Genomic DNA, 18,132 nt, shown 5'->3' on the forward strand with positions numbered 1-18,132 from the left:
TTAAAAATACACTGCATAATATACATGGTAGGGCTGTAAAAATATAATTGTTGGAAAATTTACAGCATGCTAATTTTATCCTTCAGAAGTAATTTTATCTCTCAAAAGATTAGCAAACCCTTTTGGTATTTTTAAATGTTCCAAAAATAAGTTTGAGATCATATACTAACTGAGAGATGTTCACTTGCAACTTTGAAAGAATGATACCTAAATTTAAAAAAAAAAAAAAGTCAGAGAAAAAAAAAAATCTGCATTAACATCAAGAATGCCCTAACTTCTATCAAAATTCTTTCTGCATATCCACAAAGAATATAAGGCAAAAACCCCAAGTTTTTACCATCAGATTTGTAGCCTGGGTTTAAGTGAATTTACAGAACTTTTGTACTCTTATCTTGGGCTAAATAATGCACAAAATGGGTTACAAAATGTTCCCAAGTAAGATTCTCTCAGGTTTTTTTTTTTTTTTTTTTCAGGTAGAAATCTGAGATAAGAACTTGAGCTTTCCCTGCAGGGATCATACACTGAGCATAGATGTAGTGGCTGGGCAGCTGCTCCTGGAATGTCATTTGGCCCTGCGGTGCTGGATGAACACGTGGGCCTTGCACACATCCAAAAAACGTTTGATCACAGCAGCAACATGCCTTGTCTGAAACCTCCTTGTACTGCACCTACCCACAAAATATTCTTTCCCATGTGGATTAAGGGAAGAGAGGCAGTGCAACTCAGGAAAAAATGAAACAAGGTTCCTGGATGTAAAAAAGAATGCAAATGCCTATAACCAAAATAAAAGTTGTTGTATTACCCACAAGAAGTCAGCTTTAATCTCTTCCCTTTTTCTCTTCAGTTCTTCTTCTACTTGTGTATACATGCAACCACATACTTTATTCCAAAACTAATAATTACTTGGATACTGCAGGTAACTCCCTTTTCTTCATACTTTAATTCTCAAGTTGAAGCTTGAGTACTTGTGGGTACTCTTCCAGCTCAGCTGATATATGTTTCCCTTCCTTTCTACTTTTCTTATCCCAGGCAGATTTTTGGTCCCAGACTATTTTTGGTGAGTTTTAACACTTTTCCAATTCCCAAACTCTAAACTTGGGGTAACTCATTGGCTTGTGATGAATGGACGTGAGATATTTCCTACTGCTTTCGGAACAAAGGGATGTGAATTACAATGGATATTTCTTACAGGATCACGAATAGTCTCCATGGTAGTGTCTCTTCTGTGGCAGCCTGTTGCCACAGAGGCCCTTTTGTTTTGTGGACCAGTGGGGTTGGTTATTGTGCTGTTCAGAGGTGCCTGTGACACAGTGCTGACCGGTTAGACTGAAACCCTGAATGAAACAGGCCTCTGTTAGAGACCCTGCCTTTGAGAACTTGAAAAAGACGCAAAAACTGCAATACATGGCGTAATTGTTTAGCAGGGCACACAATGGGGACAGAGAGGATGACAAACAGCGTTGCTAGCTCCCCTGAAATGCTAGAATCCAGGAGAATTCTGCATAGACCAGTGGACTATTGCAGTACAGCGAGATATCCACTGAGGATTGGGTGTACAAAGCACTGCAGTGCCAGACACGTGGAGGTTAGCAATGAGTGCACTGCCATCAACACAGGAACTGCAGATGACAAAAGGAGGGATGTGAAAGTTGAGGTGTCTAATTGTGACCTGATTTTCACAATATCAGTTTAGATATGTGGGCAAGTAATAGACATGAAAAAAGCCTCACTTTGTAGTAGCGCAAACTGATGAAGTCCCATTTCTGAGTTAAAACTGTGCCAAGTTTGTGATCAAATCAAGCAAATGCATGGAGCTCTGAGCTACCTGGTCCAGTGAAAGGTGTCCCTGTCCACACCAGTGAGGTTGGAACAATATAATTTTTAAGGTACCTTCCAACACAGGCTGTTATATGATTTTATGGTTTTTTCTTCAGTGAGGCAGCAAGCAAAAATAAATGTGGTTCTGCCTCAGTATATGACCCACATGAGAGAAGCTCTTTTAACAGTGCAGAAAGTAAGTTAGTTAATAGCCCAGTCACCACCCAGCTCCTGACTTTTAGCACTTTTTTATGTCCCTCTAGAGCAGCAGTTGAAAATGAAGCTGGGGGCTCACTGTTCTAACATTTGTGCACTTAGTAGAAAAGCAGAGTTAATTACTCACTCATCATTGCTAAACAAACAAAACCTACAGTTCTTACCTGATGTGTATCATCCTGGAAATTATTTACATATATATATACATTTATTTATTTATATATATATATATATATATATATATATATATATATATATATAAATAATGTTCACTTCATATCTGTATATATGTAATGTTCACTTTACAAAAATATATATATATATATATATATATATATATATATATATATATATATAAAGTGAACATTTTCCTCAAGGAAAATTTCCACAAGAGGTACTTCTGGAGATGTGTCAGTTGGCAAATATTTTTATGCATGCAATGTGTTGGCAGGTTGCAAGCAGGTACTGTTAAGGAAAAAAATCCAACCCACACCATTTTTGTGAGCATACTACTTTGAAGGAAATAGTTTCCTCTGACTGGCATTCCCATTGAACAGCCCATCAGCAGCTTTGCTGGAAATTCAGTGAATTACAGATGCTAATGCAGCATACCATGATATGGATAAATGACATATTGATGTTAGGAGAAAAGAAGTTCATGAACAAAGACTCTGAGAAGCTTTGGAAAAAACCCCAAATTTGCCTGGCTAAAGCTGGATATTCATCCCCTCCCCAAGCCTCTAAACTCCTATAATGGAAACAGCACACCACAGAGGAAAGTTAATAGAGTGACATTGACATGTAAGATAAAATTAGATTTTAGCTACCTTCAGCATGATCGACCCAAGAGAGGGAAAAGAGAATCCAGGGAAAGATGAACTGGCAAGGGACATTGCACCTAATCTCACTGTTCAAACCAGCAGAGGGTGAGTGGCAGTGAAATGTACATCTTAAAAGGCCTGAGAAATCAGAGGAATTAACAGCAATATGTTACTGGAAAAAACGTGACATTCAGCATAAAACTGAGTTCCAAACAGAGTACTCAGCTTCCAAACAGAATATTGAAGCAGTATTCCTCTAGCAGTAGGGACAAAGTAGGGAAACATGGAGTAATAGAAATCGCATTAAAAAAAAATTAAAAAGGGATATTAGCTTTAATGCATGGGTATTATGGAATACAGTCTTTATTGTCAGTGTTAACTGAAGGTGACCATAAACCCTTTACTGCCATTGTAAACACACTCAGGAGAGTACAAGACTCATTTTTCAACTATAGCTGCATTAATTTAAAACTAATACAAACCTGAGAGGAAAAAACACACCTAAAAAGGACCATTTACTAAACCATATTCCATAACTTTATTCCATCACAAGGCAAACTTTTTTTTTTAATTCTTACTAAAATGTAGGTATCAAATCAGAAGAAAACCTGGTGACACTGTTTAAAAATTCCATTAACAAGCTTGAAATAGCTGGATGTTTCTGCGAAAATTATTAACTGTGTAATAACTAATAATGGTGGAAATTTTAAGGTTTCACTTTAGACTTCAAACTTAATCTTCCACTGGAATGAACACGGGCATTTTATACCTCTGAGAGTCATAATTACTGGTAGGAAAACAACATTACATTGATTGCCAAAACCCATGGTGAATATGGCATCAGGGTTGCTAGGTATGCCTTGTTGCCATCTAGATAAGTGCATATTACCTTTGTGCCTCTGAAGCTGGCATGGAAAACTAAGGCCAAACAACACCCAGGACATGTTTTTAATGCAGTCATCCATCTTCTGTTTTCCACCTCATGTAGTTGCCTCCTGTGTCTTCCTGTTCATTCATGCATTCTCACCTGTGACCCCACCCTGTGTTAGGCAGGACTGGGTCACACTGGTAGCAGTGGGGAAGCACAGCTGCAGCTAAAGAAATGGGGGAATCTTTCTTGTGGGTGATAGAGGAGATGGAAGTGATCACTTATAACCATCCTTCTTGGATCACAAAGCCTCTGCATATTTCAGATAGTTTTAAAGCTGTCTGTAGGTTTTCAGTATGCTGCTGGAATCATTTCCACATGCTAACAACCCAGTAAATAGTTCAACGAGGAGAGGGAAAGCAGAAATGCCTCGCCCTCATCAGACACCCGTTCACACTTTCTCAGCATGGATTTCTGCAGTAGCATGTGAAGAGAATCACGTCTCCTGACTGTTATTCCAACTGTGACAGTGCCCTAAGGATTTCTGGAGATCAAGAGGTTACAGGCAGAAGTACCCTCAAAGGCAACCTATAGATAAACAGGAATATCTATTGAAGGATGATTTTGCCTCTTTTTTTTTCTAGTAAAGTCTGACCTAAATTTGAATTTTATCTTAGTAAAGACATGTCCTAAGACTGTCTAGCAACCTTTCACTGTCATTCATGACATGCCCACGTTCAGGAAAGATGCATCCTCATGCAGTCACAAAAAGACTCAGGGGTCTCTCCCAGAAGAGTAGTACTTTTTGACAAAGGAAAGACAGAAGAAGGAAGATACAGCATGCATCTTTTTCCCTTGTGCTAGGCAAATTAACAAAATATGTTGACTTCTCTGAAAAATTAAAAAAAAAAAAGAAAGATGACCAAAATTAGGAAATATGCTATAGTTTTCCTTTTCTGATATTGCTTGGGAAAACTGTAAATTTGGGCATAAGTCTGGTAATTGGAAAAACAAGAGCTGAATTAACCATGATACAAGCAGAAGTTTTTGGGGGAAAGTTCTGCTCCTCTTCATTCCTGCCTCACAATTCTCTCATAGATTGTTTCAGCTATAACACAATAGAGCATGCAATGCAAGCAGCACAGAGCAGGACACAACTAGCACCTGGAAGTTGATTGAATCAGACCAATATTTTCAGAGGGATCTGTAAATTAAAAGGAGCATTTTGGTTTATTTATTATCCCAGAATATCTGCACTTCTTATTTTGAATGGCTCTTTGAATTAAATGTACTAGAGAGTGCATCTTCAGTGATATCTTCAACAATTCTACAGATTGTTTGATACCAATATCATATTCATACCTACTAATTTATTTGGTCTTCTTGCTGGTACAGCTAATAAGGTAAGAGAGACAAACCCAAAGCTTAAAGTTAGATAGTGAAATGGGTTCTTTTTCACTTCACTTTGTAGTAGGTCTCAAGAGAGAAAAACAATGGTGGGGATTCAATAACCACATAGATTCTCCTCCTCTACCCATTACAAATTTTTCTTCTGATTAACTCTCTAAACCACAGTCTCCTTGCAGAGTGTAACAACACTAAAACAAAACAGATGTGAGAAGATTGACTTTAGAATGAATTTCATGCAAGTTAAAATAAATGGAAAGTTATAGCTCCAACTTGTAATGGAAAACTGATACTCTTCAGAATTATCACCCATCCACATACTTCTGCTCAGCCAAGATTTTTAAACTAAAAACTACATTTGACTCAGTTACCAAATCCTCCTTAGCTGTATGTTTTATCAAAAGTCCCTAAGAAGAGGTTTGCCTGCAACTTGTATTTCTACAAACCTCACCTTGCTTGCAGCAGAGGCAGACATTTATATACATTCAGATTATTACCAGAAATCGTGGGACTGCTCAGTGTACAATCCTTCCCCACCACAGCAAGCATAAGCTAAGTGTCTTCACCTGTGGCTTATGTTTCCCCATTTTCTACTCATTAAGGGGCTGCTTGCTATTATGATGCCAACTCCTCTCACTGCCTGTAACATCATCCAGTGCTTTTCACACATTGTGTTGAAGCAAGCACCATCAGGGCTCACCTGCTTCTGCTGTTGGCTCTCTCCATTTCACTTCAAAAGGAGCTTCTCTTTTGCTTCATAAGGCCCCTTCAAATGCTTCCTTAAAGCTCTCCCTTTCTGTGACACACAAAGAATACTTATCAGATTTTGGCTATTGGTGAGCAGAAACCAAGCAAAACCAAGCATGCAGACCATCATTTTTTTATTATGTCTTTGTACTCTCCTTTCTCTCTGTATGCCATTTACACTGTATATCAGCAGATGACTCTAGAGTCCTGGTTTAAGATGGAGACTACACGAGCAATTATAACACAAATAATAAATTAATTTTTGCAGCATAGGATGAAATACATGTGCACAAGTATTACTTCAGTTGTCACAATACAGGTTTTGGAAGAAATCTAAATATGTGTCGTTGCTCTGCTTTTGCCATTACCTGCTCTGTTTTAATCACAATTACTGTTAGCACACAGTTGCAGCAACAGCTCTGCACTTCCACTTGAAAATCCTGGGTTTAGCAATTCATGAACTGCATCTAAAAATATATCCTCATTTGAAAACTGGCATTCAAGCAACAGTCTTCAATCACTTTCTGATTAAGCATATTTAGGTAGTTCAGCAGATTTATCTCAGAGCACAAAAAATGCCTTTGTTCCAGGAAGCAGTATATTTTTCCATGTTCAGAACTGTAATGATATTGTTCTGTATTTCAATTATCTCTGAGCTTTAAAAAAAAGATAGTTCATTTACAGTGTATCAGCTTTGTACTTCCTTATGCTTTGACAGTCAGTGCTGAGTAAAAGGAGGAAGCCACCATTTGTAGTCAGATGGATTAGAAAAATAACTGTAGCATGCCAGAAATATATGGAAAGAGCTGGTCCCTTGATTTCCTTAGGAAATAGATGAATATATGCCTGATTTAAACACTTACTGCAGAACAAGATGGCTTTGGCCTTCCAAGTTAAATAAGCATCCAGCCAGCAGAAAGGCTTCCCAGTAACAGAACAATAAAAGGGAGTTCTCTAGGATAATGTAAAACTCTTCCAGAGAATGAAGGTCCCAAGTTGCTTAGAACCCCTTCAATCTCATTTGTAATTCCTTGTTCCAGTTATTGACCCTTTTTTCTCAAAGCCAGGAAGATTTTACAATGTGTGGACATCTCTTCCAGCCCATGGAGGACTGTTTGAACCTCAGAAAGGCTGAGAAAAGTTACAGAATTGTCAGTGACTCCATCAACTCTTCTGCACTTTCCCTATAAGATCTGTCAAACTGGAGGGGAGGAATTAAAAAGGAAAGGCCCAGTCGGGCTGGCTTAGGATTTTGCACATGACCAGAAATTTCAAGATGTCAAAATTTTCAACCAATCAACACTGTTTACTTCAGGATTAGTTTGCATTGCTTCCTGGATCCTGTTAAAGGCCCAAAATGGGATGTGGCAGCAATCTAATGTTTAGAAAGGGGGCATCTGCCCTCTGTAAACCTCATAAATGTAATAGCCCCTGAAGTTCATTCGGCAATTTATTCAAACTTTCCAAAGGTTACACAGGCCTAGAACAGCATAAGCACTATTCTCTTAGCTTAATTATTCCTAGATATGAAGTGTTGCTCACAATACACATGTGTACTTTAGCCTTCTGACAAATAATGCAAGGATATACTTTCTGTAAGGATGCCAAGTGCATCACTTGCTAGTTATTTGATTTATTTGAGTATCCCATTGCAAAAAAATGCATTATTTAGTTACTAAAATGGGTGATGTAAAAGTAGAGAAGCAAAAGTATTTCCAGAAAAAAATTCACTACAAATAATTTTCAAATTATGTGTACAAGCAGAGCCCATCAAAAATATAATTCTGTGTGCAAACTTCTTGAGTGGAGGCCATACCAGCTACCACATAAGAAAATTCCCTTAGGGAGGTAGACTGTTCATCTGGATTATTAACTGGGCTCAGGAAGCCAAGATTTTTGAAAACAGTTAGTGATTTAATAATATATGAATACGACTCTGAGGTTAAAATAAAGCACAGAAACTAAAATCCTTAGGGAATAGGATATGACTAATTGGAAGATTCATTATCTTTGAATTTTTCTTTACATTATCATGGTCATGCTTTGTTGACTTCAGCATATTGCATTGCTGCTTAGCAGCATTATTATCTTAACCCTGAAATATTCAATTAAGGTTTGCTTGAATGGAGTTAATTAGGAAAATATGATGGTATTCCCATGATGTGATCTTGACTTCATTCTTTACTTCTTTATTCTTCCACTTGCCAGAAAGAATTGGAAACACTGCACTCAGTTCCACTGAATCAGCTCGTTTTTGTAGAACACAGAACCACGACTGGTGAGTCTCATTTATTAATTCTAGGATGAGTATTTTTTGAGATGATTACAGGAAAATTTCTCCTTATATGAAATATTGATATTTTCCTTCAACAAAAGATTTTTTTTTACTTCTAAGACATAATTATCAAAAGATATAATTATTAATTAGCATTGTAAATTACCAAAAGTGTGAAATACTACTGGATAAAGGTTTTAATTTGTAGAGTGGGCCAAGCTTATGTACCTCTGTTAATTTTTGTAGTTTTATCAGTTCTGCTAATATTTGCAGAAGTCAAATTCCATTGTTTTGCAAGAAGCAAACATTACAAAACTGAAATTATTGCTTAGACTTGAAGTTCTAAAAATGTCAGTTGTCTATGTGGAAATTAGGATAATTTTTAAAATCAATGTTTTAAATAATTTTTATTCAAAATATCACTGGGCCAAAAATACTACATGGTTTAGTCATAATTCAAAAAGACGGTAATAAAATCACAGCAGTTAAAAGAACAAAGATGTATTTATTAACCCTGTTAATAGAAAATTAATTTGGTTTAACTAAAACCTTTTTATTCTTCCTTCATTCCTAGCACACAACAGTGAGATTGAAACAGTTGGCAGAGACCTTTCTACCTTTCAACCCATGTTGATTTTAGTCCCTAGTTACAGTTATTAGCTAAAGCCCTAAAATCAATTTAGCTAGTCTTAAATAGCTTCCTAGATTTCATATGCAGTGCTATTACAGAATTGCAAAATTAAGCTTTGTGCTTTGTAATTGTGCAGTCAATGCAATACATCTCACAGAATGGAAACCCCACCATGGAGCCCACTGGGCTTTCAAACTCCCTCACCACTGGCTCCTCTTTAAAGTATTTTACTTGAAGAATCTCTTATTGTGTTTGATGAAATATCAGCAGGTTTCAGGATCTGCTGATTGATAAAGAGAGTGATCAGGTCCTAATCTATGGGCAGAATTATTTCATAAAGATCAAACAGAGATTTTCATTTCTCCTGAAGGTAGGAAAGTAGTTAGAGAAAGTCCTGTAGAGGATGAATTTTGTGGGATAGTCACAACTGCTGTCATATGGTAGAAAAGGTGAAAAACAAAGTCTAGGGCTGTCTTTACAGAAAAAAAGGATGCTTATTTTAAATAAATAGATGATACCCATATGATCTACTCTGGGTATTATTTCCTAATTCAGGCATTCACAAGCTCACAGAAACAGCTGCAAACCTCATTGTAAAGACTTTCACTCAGCCTAAAGCATCTTGTGTTTCCTGAACATGCTGGAAATCAGCTGAACAAACCCACAACCAGTAGCCCTATCATAGTACCAGGCACAGTTGCTAAGGGAGAATACATGAAGCTTTGTTAATTTTTACATTGTGTTGTTTATACCCATTCAATAAGAAAGAACTAATAGCAAGGATCTGCTTTTACATTTAATTGACCTAAGCTCCACTCAACATAAACCCATTAAAACATATGCCAAGGAAAAATTGCCATTTGAGCTGTTTCTCTCCCAGCCCATTGTCATCATAGCTGTCATTTTTTTCCAGTACATTATTTAAAAATTTAATTGCACACAGATTGGCATAATGACAGTATTAGCAACATAGAGTATGAGCCCACAGAATTTATATAGCTAATAAGTCATAAATTGCAGTTTGCGTAAAAAACCTAATATTATAAAAATATTAAATAATAAACATTAAATAACTAATACTACAATAATGGGTTTCTTTAAAAAGAATATAATAAAATAATTGTGTGAAGAAGCATTTATTTAAAAATTAATGACTTGTCTTGCCTCATTTTGTTGACTGTTTTCATAACACTTTAATGCATTCAGCGTATCAATACCAGTGTAATGGAATAAGTGCTAAGAAAGAGATGCTTCACTGTTGTTGTTGATTCTGATCATTGTTCTAAGTCAACTATTTCAGTTAAACTAAACCTTCAGACCAGCCTTTGACCTCATACGTGTCCATTTGTTTATTGATTTCAGCTGAGACAGGACCAGGGTAAAAGTAATTGCAAATTATTTTCTTCCATGAGTTCCACGTATCCAATTTGGATTTCTTTCTGAGACTTAGATGTAAGTCACTTCAAAGCTTTCACTGCCTCTGACTCAAAATGTCTGTATCTTTCCCTAAGTTAATTGTCTTTCTGTGGTTTTTCTCCAGCAACTGTATTTAGCAATGGAGGAAAAAAAAGCAACTCAGCCTACAAGCTCACAATATTCTGTAGCTTCGTCTGCTCCATCTGTTTTAAGATGAGATGCTTTTTGTATCTAGGAGCTATCAAAGGAAATTTTATGACTAGAGTGAAGACAAGGAGAGCTAGTAAGGCATGTCAGACAAAGGAGGAGCATTTACTTAGGCTTTCAAGGCTCAGTGCAGAGCAGTTAGGATTTTTGGCTCTGAATCTGTTGAAAGCTATAGAGGGAGCCTAGAAAGATTAGCTTGAATGGCTAAAGTTACCTTTTTGGAATACTTCACACTTGCCAAACTCTTAGGGGGCTAAATTTAGAGGAGGTAAATCCCATTCTGACTGTGCTGCAATTAATCATTAGCTACTTTATTGCAACTGTCTCTTACGATGAAAATTAGAGAAGAATTATTTTTTTTTTCTGGATTTGGGTTGTAAGTATAATTAAAGATAATTTTGAAAAGTAACTTCTTAAAAAAAACTATCAACATTTTACTACTAGAAGATACATTAAAGAATAAATTATCTTGATCAATTTAAAGAAAAAAATCAACCCAAACAGCAAGGGAACAAGAATTTTTTAGACTATATATCCTGCAAGTAATACTTGTGTTTTTGTGGAGAAATAACTATGAGTCCTTAAGTAAAGGGTTAAAGTCCAAAGATATTTAGAATAAAGTCTGAAAGCCTGCATTTTGTGGTCCTGATGCTTCCTTTGTAATTTTTTTTAGGATACCATAATAATGAAAGTTTTTGTAAATAGGAATGGTAATCCAGATCTTTATTTAAAGTGGAATTTGTCTCTCCAAGATTCCCAGAGTTGTATCTTTTATGGGAAGATTGGATCCACACTGTTCTATCACTTTCAAAATATGTAGCAGAGATTGTGTCTTGAAACTAAATATCTCACAATAAATACTCTTAAAAGTTTATCATTTTGTTTTCCCATGCCACTGCTTTACACTTCTCTGCAAGAAAAAAACAGATTAAGAGGAGAAAAATTCCAGTACTTCAGAGGTGGCTGTTTACACAAATTCCTTTCTCCTTGATATCAATTACAAAGAAGATGGTGTTCTGTACTGTCATACTCCTTCTCAAACCATGCGTCCAAATTAACTGTAGGAACATTGACTTTTGAGCTGTTATATTTGCTAGCTTAGCAGAAATGGCAGATTTTCTCCTTTCTTTCTTTTTCTTTCTTCTTTCTTTCTTTCGTTCTTTCTTTCTTCTTTCTTTCTTTCTTTCTTTCTTTATTTCGTTCTTTCTTTCTTTCGTTTTTTCTTTCTTCTTCTTTCTTTCTTTCTTTCTTTCTTCTTTCTTTCTTTCTTCTTTCTTTCTTCTTCTTTCTTTCTTCTTTCTTTCTTTCTTTCTTCTTTCTTCTTTCTTTCTTTCCTGCCTTTCTTTCTTTCCTGCCTTTCTTTCTTTCCTGCCTTCTTCTTTCCCTCTATTTATCCAGTATTCTTGTGATAGGTTTGTATTCTTTTGCTTCCTTGTTTTCCACTGATCTGGAATTCCAGTGCAAGACAATCCTATGCACAAAAATTCTGACAGATCTACATAAACTTCAGAATTGTAATAACCTCCAGCTGCTCAAAGAAAGACAATTCAGCAGCAATCTTTAGTTTATAGACCTATCCTGTCACTTCATGATTTTGGAGAATGCAAGAAATCCACATAAACGTCATTCATGTTTGACCTGCTCTTTCATAAATGAACAGTGTAATAAAGAAATCTGCAATACATCCTATTTCAGATTCTAGCCATGCAAAAGCATTCTTCTTTTAACAGTCATCAATACTAAGACTTGCTCACATCTTGTCGAGTCTTTGTGCTATAACACAGAGAGCTGAAAACAAAACACAAAATTAATAAGTTTGGGGAATTTCATGAGCTGGTACAATCATGTAAGTGTTTTACACTGTTCCTACAGCTGTGTGTGTGAGTAAATATTTCTTGTCAAACTTAGACATGAAATTTCAGGTTTCAAATTAAAACAGCACTGGGTTTTGATATGATTCTGGAATACCTTCATATTTTTAATGTATCTGTCTGTCAAACTCTTTTTCATAATAATAAATTATATGAAAGTATATAAAATACTTTAGTAATTAGAGGCAAAAGCAGAATTTCATGATGTATTTCAGCATTCTGTATTTTAATGAAATAACCACAATCCTGTTAATAGCTACTGCAATTCTGGCAGAGATATCAATCATAGGAAAGAAAACCCAAACCCAATAATTAACTAGACAAACAACATCAGCAAATTAAGACACTTTAGAGTTCTGCCAAGGAAAACTATGACTAGTGAAATTAGATACAAGATCAATCACTGAATGCAGCAGGCTTGGCAGAACAGAGTCAGAGTCAGAGTGTCAGAGAAAACTCATGAGTCTGGGAATATGCGCCTGAGGACATGGACAGGTTTAGTAAATAAGAACCCATGCCTGCTTGAGATTAAGAGGCAGGAAATTCCCCCTGGGCTCCTGCCCCCAGAGGAAAGAGGACTTGTAGTACTAGAAATCCTTGGCATAGTGTTTAGGGTGAGTTGTTGACAGATAAGGGAAGAAGATGAATGAGGAATCAGCTTTTCTGTACAAGGTCAGCATTAATTCTGTGTGAGAAGGGAAGAGGACTGAGAAGGCTGGTGCAAAGAGTAAGGAATCAGGGAACCTGCATGCTGGATGAAGAAGAGAGCACTCCACATCCTTGTGCCTGCTTGGGAGAGGACATCAAGCCTAACTACTGCATGTTTCATTCATTAAAGGAAATAGTCAAATTCACTTCTAATTTACTGAGAGCAGGTTTTAATATATAACCTTAGCCTTTTGCTTTTGTTACCTACTGTCAATATAGCATTCTGCATTCTCAAGCAGAATGGCAAATTCCCTGATTCCCTAGGGATTATTTCCTAGGGAATTTTTCTGAAATTAGATAACAAACTTTTCTGGCAAATTGAGCTCAGGGAGATGACATATGGAGAGTGATGTATGTTAGGTCTCTCTAATTGCAGAAGACATCCAATTCTGTAGAGAAGATATGAGAAAGGTACCACTAGTACCTGAACATACCCCTTTGAGCCTTGTGAGGTCTTCTGTTTCTGAAAGTAGCTACAGCCCAGCGTGGAAGGAGAAGGAAGGGGAATATTGTCCTCCCATGAGCACAAGTTTCTTGAAGATTTCTTGTTTCTGTACACTCTCCTCTCTCAAACTCTTACTACATAAGCCAAATCCACGGCCTTCCAGGACAAAGTAGGTACCACAGACAATATTTGCAGGTATACTTATGACTGAGGTAAATTAAAAATGGTGGCCAGTGTGAAGACCTGCAAAAATACAGGTGATTTATATGTGATTTATATTCACTGAGTGTCCAGGTAATAAAATGGCAGATAAAACAGAGTAGAGATTACCATAAAGTGATATGTACAAGAAGAAACTATTTCAGCTTAACATATACAGTGGTATACCTAGAGTATATGATTAACATTATGGCCTGAAATCATGCCATATAAATAGATGCTTCTATGAAAATACCACCTCATGGCTAAACAGCTGTCAAAATGTATGGAACACAATAAATATCTATGTGAAGTAATGGATATAGAATATATGAACACTTCACAATAATTGAATGCAACAACGTAAGGTAACAATACTCACAGACATAAACATACACAGTTAGACTTTTCGGAACAGTTTGTTTCTTTACATTTGCAGTGCTGCAAATTAGGCCATTGATCCTGTAGTTACAGCAAAATCATGACTAAATTCAAACAGACAGCAAGTGCCTTAAATCAGCCACCACTAGGTGTTTCCTACACTACTGTAAATTAACAAATGTCGCCAACATTAACAAATTAAGAACATGTAGTGTTTTAGAAAGCTAGATTTCAACACTACTGTAGTATTATTGAAATTAAAATGGAAAATACTAAAAGCCTGTTTTAGCAGATATTGTAATACAAATTAGTTGTACAAATCCCAGGCTGGATACCACCATAGTGTATTCTAACAGCCTACCAGTGGATTCCTTGGCCTACAGGCTGTCACCTACTGGAGGACCCAGCACAGCTGTGGGGTGCAGAGGAAGTCAACCCCTGCATTCTTAGTGAGATAGAGCTGAGTTATACCTCCTGGCATTGTTTTTACTGTTCTCAACTAATTACGTTTTTCATTTCTTCTACAAAATTTATTACCTACCAGGTGCTGCTGTGTTCTGAAATGTTTGTGTAAGTAGCTTTACACTCATTTGTCAAATAAATTAACCTGGCATATTCTTTAATACCTTCATTTTTTCTAACTAATTGTAAATCATTCATCCTCAGACAAATTTAATCCTTAATGCTCTGCTGGATTTTAATCAAATAATAAAACTAGTGATACAGAAACTACAATAGGATTTTAAATCACTACAGATTATCTGGATAACATTACAAAGGCCGTCTTGTCACATGTCCAACGATTGGACTTACAAAATGTCTTTTTACTGACAGAGGTGGGTTGAGCCTAGCTGGACACCATATGCCCACAAAAGTCTTTATATCATTCCCCTCCTCACCTGGACATTGGACAGAAAATACAACTAAAGGCTCCTGGGTAAAAATGAGGACAAGGGAGATCACTCAGCAGTTACTGTCATAGACAAAACAGGCTCAGTCTAGGGACATTAATTTAGTAAATTGTCTATCAAATCAGTGTAGTATAATGAGAAATAAGAGCAAATCTAAAATCCACTTTCTCTCCACCCCTACATCTTCCCAGGCTCAACTTCATTTGTGAATTCTCCACCTGCTCACCTCCAGCAGAACAATGGGACAGGGAATAGGGTATCAAACAGTTCCTCACATTTTTCTGCCAGTCCTTCCTCCTCAGGGAAGGACTCCTCACACTCTTCCCCTGCTCCAGCACAGGGTCCCTCCCACAGGAGACAGACCTTCATGAACTTCTCCAACATGGATCCTCTCCACGGGCTGCAGTTCTTCATTAACTGCTTCAGTGTGGGTCAGCCTTTAAGGGGCACACTGTCCCAGAGTGGGTCCCCTTATGGGGACAGCAAACCTCCTGCTGTGTGGGTTTCTCGCTCCATGAGGCCACAGGTCCTGCCAGGAGCCTGCTCCAGCACAGGCTTCCCACGGGGTCACAGCCTCCTTCAGGCATCCCCCTACTCCAGGATGAGGTTCTCCATGGAATACCTGCTCCACAGCGGATATTTGCTCCACCATGGACCTCCACTGAGGGGCAGCTGCCTCACCATGATCTGCACCACAGGCTGCAGGGGAATATCTGCTTCAGCACTGGGGAAATGTGAAATCACATGCAAACTGAAACTGAACAGTGAAATTAGTTAGCTGGTGGACAAGGGTACCTACTGCAGCATATTTAGTACATAGTATTTGCAAACCCTTGCAAGTCACTTCCTAAAAAAGAAAATTATATATATAACATTTGAGTGTTTTTGCTTTCCATTATAGCCCTTCTTGCCTAGCTGGCTTTCCTCATTCAACCACTTCACAGACTAAAGAAACATCTTCACAACAGTCTCTACAACAATGTATTTGCTGACAAATGGAACAGCCAGTAATTGCAAGATTCCTCATGTCCACTGGCAGGGTCTCTGGCAGAAGGTCAAGTTCTTTTCAGAGTCAACTACAAAGCTCTTTTATCTACCTAGAGTGGGTCTTTCTAACACTTGTTTTCTATTTACATTGAGAACAAATTTTCAGGTTTTGACGGGTACCTCAGGGACAAGTATATAGTGCCACTACCAAGCCAAGTTATTGCTGGCATTCCACCCCTCCAGCCTTTTTGCATCACTTCTACATGCTGGTATACAGCTCTGAGTGCATCATACAGAGTGCAGATAATTACTTCAGTTAGCAAAAATCCAGCGGAAAATAGTTAATTTTAATTAAATTGAGCTGCAGATCTGCTTACTGTGTTGCCTCCACAAACAGCTACAGATACAGAAGTAGGTGACTTGGGATGGCACCACAGCCACATTTAAAATTTATTCTCCTTTTTCACACTAAAATGCAGTGTATATATGAGTGCCAGTTATATGACCCAAAATTTTTCCTTTTCTAAAGAACATATGCCCAGTATGTTCGAAACAGTTTTCTACTCTCCCCTCATTTCATGGACTAAATTACTGTGTAAGTCCTAAGTCAAAGTTGCTCTGCCTTCCTGCCTGCCAAGAAAAGGTTGGTTTTTAATTGGTACACTTGGTAATAAGTAATCACATACATGAATCAATTATTTCACTGTTATGCTGTGCAATCTACATACATCTAAATGTTTAATTCACAGAATCACAAAATATGCTGATGTGGAAGGGAGACACAAGAACAACGCAGGATTTATTAAGCATATTTTTAATTTACTGGCCAAATTCCCAGTTCGTTATTGCTTGATGAAATAATAACAAAGTTAGAATGTGTTAGATTATTTTTTGGTATTAATTTATTTTTGTTAATAATTTAACATTTACACAGAAATATACAGCTTATCATGACCTTAACATCATTACAGAGTAAAGCGGATGGGATATTGTAAGTTGAGCTGATTTTAAAGTCCTCCAGTTTAGGTTAATAGTCTATCTTCTGCTAGACAAATAAAAGAGAAAGACAAGATTGTTTCCTTTATTTAGGACCCATCCTCTGACAGGAGTAAATGATGAACAATGCTTCTTGGAGCAAAGCTCTATCTTGAAAACTGTTATGCACTGACCTTAGTCCAGCATCTCAGCATCCAAAGACTTGGATGAATGAGGGCCAGATCACTCAGCATCTTGCAGGAGGGAATTCATAGTGAAGCAACCTCTGCAGGAGACAGGATCACTGCTCTTTAGAAATGAGCAGCCTGTTACAACACAGGGTTCACTTACCAGTGGGAAAAAAAAAAAAAAAAGAAGCTAAATAGAAAGGCAGATTTAAAGTCTTCACTTCAAGCAGTCTTTTAATACATCTTGAATTAAACATGGTGTCCAGGAATCTGAATTGCCATTTGAGAGAAAATATTTTGAGACAGCAAACATATTTTTAGAAACTACAGGAAAGGCTCATCATGCTACAAATTCATATGAATGCCATCTCTAGGTGTAAAGGAGAAGACTCGGGAGCTAAAACTATGAGACACGCTGTACCTTAAGTCCAAATGAAAAACAGACCTGCTAAGGAGCTTGGGGTGAGAAGGGAAAGGGGACTGAGAGCTACTGCAAGGCTGGCAAGAGCTGCAGAGTATTCAGTCTTATTAAGACAATTGCTAACAACTTTGGGACAAAAATAAATAATACATACCATTCCAAAGCCATTGATGTCTTCATAGTGTCTTTCATCAGAAATAAGTAAGAAAGAAGAAATGTGAGATTTACAGTTGTAGCATGGAGTCCAAAAGCAAGATAAAGGATATGTTCTTCATATATAATGTTTTTCTTTTGTAAAACATGACATAGCTTCTTAAAAATACATTGCAGTAGGGTCCATGAAAAAAATGTGGCCAAGGGAAAAAAATCAGAAAGTGAAGCCATGGCTGAGATGGAACTTGCATTTTATTTTTTTTTAAACATCAATATTATATTCTAGGATGAACTATCTCAGGACTGCTTGATTCACAAACTCCTTTAGAAATATTTGCTGGAACACAAAAAATACTTCCCAGATATTAAAGAAAGTGGGTTACTGGTTTCTGCATTCAGATACATTCCAAAAATGTGTCTTTTTAAACTTTAAACGTGTCTTATTGTGTAGAGTGATCAGTAATGAACACACATGTACTTTGGTGCAT

The 18,132-nt window shown here is 37.0% G+C and overlaps 1 protein-coding gene across 1 annotated transcript in view; it reads right to left on the reverse strand.

The window, feature by feature from the left end:
- The window catches only part of PRSS35 (serine protease 35), a 32,743-nt gene extending 15,166 nt beyond the window's left edge, over positions 1-17,577 (reverse strand). Inside the window, exons 1-3 of the mRNA XM_050972422.1 lie at positions 17,077-17,577; positions 13,420-13,673; positions 5,831-5,926 (exon numbers count right to left, since the gene is read on the reverse strand). The gene's annotated coding sequence lies outside the window, so the exon portion shown is untranslated. The remainder of the gene's footprint in view (positions 1-5,830; positions 5,927-13,419; positions 13,674-17,076) is intronic.
- Positions 17,578-18,132: the final 555 nt, after the last annotated feature.

Source organism: Serinus canaria, chromosome 3 (assembly GCF_022539315.1).
Source record: "Serinus canaria isolate serCan28SL12 chromosome 3, serCan2020, whole genome shotgun sequence".
NCBI classification, from domain to species: domain Eukaryota; kingdom Metazoa; phylum Chordata; class Aves; order Passeriformes; family Fringillidae; genus Serinus; species Serinus canaria.